Genomic DNA, 6,724 nt, shown 5'->3' on the forward strand with positions numbered 1-6,724 from the left:
TTCAAATGTGAGTGTTTTTGCAGTCTTTTTGACACTTTATTTATTTCAGAGACCTGCTTTGTCCAGTGTTTGGTTTCTTTTGGCTTTGTATGTCATGAACCCACACAACTAACGCATGTACACAAAAAAAGATCGCAACAAAAGACACAAATTCTGTCCAATCAGGGTAATGGACATGGCAGAAACAAAACAAGATTAATTTGAGTAAAGAACACTATAAATACAAAATAAACGAGGTGTTATGCATAAACTACAAGGTACATTTTATGATGAATACTCAACTTTAATCTATTCTACATTGTATCGAATTCTTTATTTTTTGTCAGACCCTCATTAACCTTTTAAAAAAGTGTTGAGGCGAGAGCATAAAGGGAAGACCACATAGTTCAGTCTATTCACGGCTCATCACACCCGAGGCGTCTCTAAGATTTTGACACATACAGAGCTTAGTCTTGAAAAGTCTAGCAGATGCGCGCGCCAAAATTTTTAGGCATAGAAACACTCTCCACATACCCTACAGGTACCTGCTCTTCTAGACTGAATTGAATTGAGGCATTTCATGAAAAAGAAAATAAACAAGATGGTTGGACGTTATACCCTCACATTAACTTTAGCTACTTTCCCGTCCAGAAGAAGCCCAAGCTTCATTATTTGTAGGTACACAATTCTCACACACTACAATTGCATTTACAGACAGATGCTAATAATAACAGAACGTTTTTTCCCATGTAATATCAACTAGCAGCTACTTACCTCTAGTAGTTCCAGCTGCAACACTCTTTTCGAAATTATACATTTTTAAATCATTTCTATTCCCATTACCTCTTTAATTCCTGACCACCTTTGGGAGGAAAATATCGAAATCTTTTTTTGTGAAATCTTGTTGTGCTACTACCCAAAGACAGCAGCTAGCTGTTGTGAAGTGTGCCTGCTGCCTCACGCTGTTTTGGGTGAATGACGTCTCGTGCGACCTGGAGGTGTTAGTGTCAAAGCCAAAGTAGTGGCTTTTAAAAATATATATATTTATAATTGTTACTCAAACCTGTCCAAAAACACTGTGGAAGCATCCACATGAGATTACCATAATTTGAGGATGTGATCTTTAAAAAAAGAAAAAAGGTTGTTTGTTAGCCGAGGGACGCCACTGCATCACACATTCTCAATATTGTACTAAGTGCTCACTCTGTAAGATGAAATATTGACTTGGAAAAAAAGATAGGAGCTCACAGACTTCTGATGTTTTGATTCACATTGAAAGCTTCTATGGAATCTTTTATCATTCACTCACTTTTTAGAAAGGAGCCTGTGAGAATATTGAGAGGTTGTAAAAGATCCATCTAATCCACCTGGTTTCTAATTTCTAATGCCTTGTTTCAGACTGCTACTCTTTAAATGAAAACTGCTGAACTTCAAACAGCTTTTAACATACAAATAAATAAATAATGTATATATGTGTGTGTGTGTGTGTGTGTGTGTGTGTGTGTGTGTGTGTATATATATATATATAATGTATATGTGTGTGTGTGTGTATATATATAAATATATATACATATATATATGTGTGTGTGTGTGTGTGTGTGTGTTCATTCTGTCAGGGTCATACTGTAAGTATTTGGACTGCGACACAATTGTTCTTTTTTTCCTCTTTACACAGATTTTGAATATGACAGTGTAGACTTTAAGCTTTAATTCAATGGATAGAATAAAACTATTGCATTAACCGTTCATGAATTACAACCCTCTTTACAGTCCCCACATTTTCAGAGGTAATTGGACAAGTATCTTACAAATGGTTTGATGACAGGTGTGGCCTGTTCCCTCATTATTTCATGACAAAGTAGGCCCCGTTTACACAGGGGAAAAACGCATATATGTATTCATGCGGTTTGGCCTTTCATTTACAAAAAACGGAGGTTTTCTAACGGAAAACGATCGTTTCTAAAAACTCCGTCCGAACTGGAGTTCTATGAAAACTCTGTTTTCGTGTGCTCTAGGTCAAACGGAGTCACCGTATGAACTGAAAATGCATCACGTCATATATATATATACAAGCGTCCTCTGTTAATCGTTTGCTTACTGATTGGTGGCGTATTTATGTGGGTTCACGTAAATAGAAACTTTTTGGAAAACGATCTTGTGTGTACGACGTTATTTCTGAAAACGGAGGGGCAGGAATATTTGTTTCTGTAAATACCTGGCTATGTGTAAATGTGGCCTTAAGCAGATAAAAAGTTTATAATATAATTTTAATTAAAAGGCTGACAAACTACACAAACCTATCAGGCAGATAGCAGAAACATGAGGATTGACCAAATCAACAGTTTGGTACCTCCCTAAAAATAAGGAATGTACTGGCAAGCTCACCAACACCAAAAGGTCCAAAAGACGCAGCAGCAGAATTATTTCCTTGGTGTAGAAAAACCCTTCATAATATGAATACTGAGCTCAATAATACTCTGGAGGAGAAAGGCGTGTCTTTGTCAAAGTCTTCAATCAAGAGACGCCTTCATTAATCTGAAAACAGAAGGTTTAAAATCAGGTGCAAACCACTGGGAACACTGAAAAACAGCTCGGCCAGATCAAACTTCTCCAGAAAACATCTGAAGAAGACTGATCAGTTTGAGACAAAGGTTCTTTGAAAGATGAAACCAAGATAAACTTGTACTAGAAGGATGGCAAGAAAAAAGTGTAGAGAAAGAAAGGAACGACTCCTGATCAAACCGCATCATCTGGTTAACACGGTGGAGGCAGTGCTGTGGCATGGGCTAGCTTCTCAACTGAACTGGGTCACTGATGATTAATGATGTCTCAGCTGATAGAAGTTTTAAAGTGTTTCGGGCTTTACAAACTATTTAGATTCAGCCAAATGCAGCAAAACTGATTGGATGACCCTTCTCAGTCCAGATGAACCCAAAACGTACTGTGAAAACCGCCCAAGAGCTTCGCAAGGCACATAAATAGAATAATCTTCAATGGCCAAGTCAGTCACCTAATCTCAACCTAAGTGAGCATCCTTTTCATTTACTTCAGATAGAACTGAAAGCAGAAAGCAGGAAGCACCTGAAGGAGGCGGCAGTAAAGACCTGCAAAGCATCTCAAGGGAAGAAACTCAGCGTTTGGTGACTATGGGTGGAAGGATTTTCCTCCAAGTATTAAAAATAATCATTGTGTTCACTGTTATGTTATTTTGTCCAATTACTTCTGAACCTCTGAATGAAAATTGTTGTAAATCCGTTAATGTAAAGTTTTGTTATGTCCATTGAATAAAGCTGAAAGTCTACACCTCAACCACATATTGACATTTCAACTCCATTGTAGTTGAGTAAATAGATTTTCTGACAAACAGGAAGCCAGTGTTAAGATCTGAGAACTGGACTACTCTTGGGCTTAGGGATCTGGATCAGCTGCAGCTGTCTGATCGACCTGTGAAAATAACATGACAATCGATGCATCCAAATATATTGTCGACCCTTTCTAGGCAAAAAATAAAGCCTGAAACAGTGTATTGACAAGCAAATTAAATTTCCTGTCAGCTGCTGTGTTACCTAATGGAAGCTTTGTGGTTGTACTTAATGAATCATCTTTTTTTTTTTTTAGATCGTTTTTTGCCTTTTTGCTTCTGCACCTGATATCATGGGCGGTCTTACACTACCTTATACACAGCCTTGACTGTAACATTTTGTCCATATAATAAGAGATGACATTTCTTTGTAGCCACATTCCCAAAATATTTCAAAGGTCACCCTCAATGTTTGAACAAAGAACCTGTCACACCTGCACTCAGCCAACTAGAGGCTGACCTGAGTCACAGCTGCAGAGGCTCAGCGCGGGTTTGGTTTATTGTGCTTGCTGCTGTTACACAGTGCACATTTTATCTACTGGGAATTTAAAGGCTGATCCGAGAAATGTGTACTTGAAATGTTTTAATGAATCAGAAATCATGAAATCTGAAGCCCCTCTGCAGCTCTAAGCAACTGAGCCAAAACTAAGTCTTTTGTTTCAGTGCCGAACATGCGTCAAGGCCCTTTTTTCCTATTATCTCTTATTTTTGCTTATTATGAAATACACCAAAACACAGTCTGCTGGACCGGATAAATCACATAGTTTCATTAAATCAAAAGTCTTAGTGGGATAAACTAAATAAGTGATTCCATGTAAACAATAAATAATGAATCAAAGCTTTATTAAAAAGGTTAATGTTTGGCTTCACAACATGCCATAGTTACAATTTCTAAGTTCTTGTGAATTCAAATGTGACACACTTTCAAAAAGAAGAGTGCAGTGTGTTCTTGTGGTTGTAATGTCTAATAATAGCACAATGGCTCTCTTCAGCAAGACAAAAAGCTGGTGTATGACAACTGCTACAGTATCAGCAGCATCTGCCTCAATGAGCATCTCTCTCTGATACACATCTCTCTCCTGACACTCGTCACATCAAAGACACACAAAATGCGACTACGAGATTCCGGGAAAAGTGTCCTTGTTGAGAGTCAAAATGCACCAAAAGAAAAGGGAAGCAAGCTCTAAATAGAAGCTGCTGCAGGCAAGAGTATTCTCCTTCAATCAAGCAGCGCCAATTAGTCTAATGGGTGCTTCAGTAAGACGAACTGTGCACAACAAACCCAGCAGAAAAAAAACAAAGCAATAAATTGTCCGTGAAGAACTTTGACATGTTTTTTTTTTTTCTCAGACTGTTGAGGGATATACTGTTTATGTTTCAGGGAATATAAATCTAGTGAAGTGAGGTAGTTCAGCCTGCTGGATGCTGAATTTTCTACAAGATCACAAACTGCAAATTGAGAATGAAAATGTGAGATTTTACATGTCACATCCCTTCAGTGTGCTACAGAAATACAAAACGTATGAATTAGTATTAGATATTATTAGCAGGGTGAATATGAGTCATGTCATTATGCTCAGTGTAAGGCTCAGCTGCACTTTTCACTTTATGTAAATTAGCCCTTTACCCGTGTCTATAAAATGTAATTGTGTAGCTAATATATATGCATATAATTTGAGGAAGCCCGAGCTAACATTTTACATTTGCTTTAACTGATTAACGCTTCATTTGCAACTAAAACTAAACAAAACATGTGACAACCCCTGTGGTTCAGCTCAAAATCTGAGTTCATTTTAAGCAACTATGAAGTCTAACAAGCAAGACTGGAGATTGGAGGAGGATCAGCAGGACAGAGAGAAAGTCTGAAGGATGATGATGATGATGAACAAAGGTCCAATGTGATCTGTAGCTACTTTAAATAGGACATGCTCTGAAAACTGCATTATTGTTGTTTCTTTAAGTTATCCATGACGTGAGTATTGACACAAAAACTGTTAGAATGTTTCTCACGTGCTTTAGTTAACTGTTGGCTTCCAGTGTAGTTCATATATATATATATTTATATATATATATATATATATATATATATATATATATATATATATATATATATATATATATATTTAAAGTGGCCATTATGCTCAAATGTGTTTACCTTATATATAATTCAAATCTTAACATGTGTTCATACACAATGCTTAATCATTCGTTAATTAAGCCACTTAGTTAATGTACATTGTTGCTCTCAGGGAAAGTTAAGTGTAACTCCACCATTAACACTTATGAGCCCGAGGTGAAGCAAACATTGAAGCAGGAAACTGCAAGAAAACATGCCCAGCTAGCTTTTTTCAGGATAACATAGGCTTTTAGAAAATATAGATGAAAAAAAAAATTGTAGACACAGCAAAGCCGGTCATAGTGACGGTAATGCGAAGATAAATGGTCTGATGCATTTATTTATCCAAGATCAGCAGTCCTGCAAAAGGAACAGGAATACCCTGAGCAGTGTGAATAGAGGCTTCAGAAACATTTTTTAATGATAGTGGTGTCCTGCATTAATTTCTTTGTATGAAAAAAAAGAAGAATTACTTCCTCCAAACTGTTAAATGCACCAAAAACCATCAGTTTGGAAGAAGTATTTATAATGCTCAACAACAACAGTGTAAATATACAAAAGTAAAAGTCCTTCATTAAAAATCCTACCTCAGCACATAATGATCAAGTATTGTTGCAGCTGCTAGAGGGGGAGCTAGTTTTAACTACTTTAAATTCAGTCCAGTGGTTCTCAATATAGGGGTCAGACCCCATCCATCGGGTCACATGACACATCTGAAAGGTCATTAGTGATTGATTAGATTGGAAAGAAGAAGAAACATAAATTGCACCGTAAACATTTCTATTTACTTTCCTTTAATTTATGCTATTTAGAGATAATTTGACATTGTTAGGTCTTGAACCGCTCTTTCAATTAAACCATCTGATAAGTTTAGAGGTAAAACCAGCCTTTGGTGGAACTACTGGAGACAACAGACGTCAAGTGCTGTTTTTTAAGGGTTACGAGCAAAAAAGAGCTTGGGATTTACGACTGTAACATACATAGTTTAAGAACAACATAAAAGTAACTAATATCTACAACTGTCAGACAAATGTAGTGGAGTAATAAATAGCATGTAATATAGTAGAAGCACAACATATATTTAAAAGAAACAAGTCCTGGATCAAATGAGGGCATCTTTTATTAGCTCTGTTCACCAGTGCTGGAGAGTAATAATTAGACACGTTCATGTTGAGCTTCGTTTCCACCACTGGTGACCAGAGCTATTAAAAGATGCCCCCATTAGAGCCACTAGTCTGATTGGGGCTCACTCTCTGTGTTTGGTGGCC

The sequence above is a fragment of the Clinocottus analis genome, unplaced genomic scaffold, assembly GCF_023055335.1.
Source record: "Clinocottus analis isolate CAN_PGR_092001 unplaced genomic scaffold, fCliAna1.0.p SCAF_6, whole genome shotgun sequence".
In the NCBI taxonomy this organism is placed as follows: Eukaryota; Metazoa; Chordata; class Actinopteri; order Perciformes; family Cottidae; genus Clinocottus; species Clinocottus analis.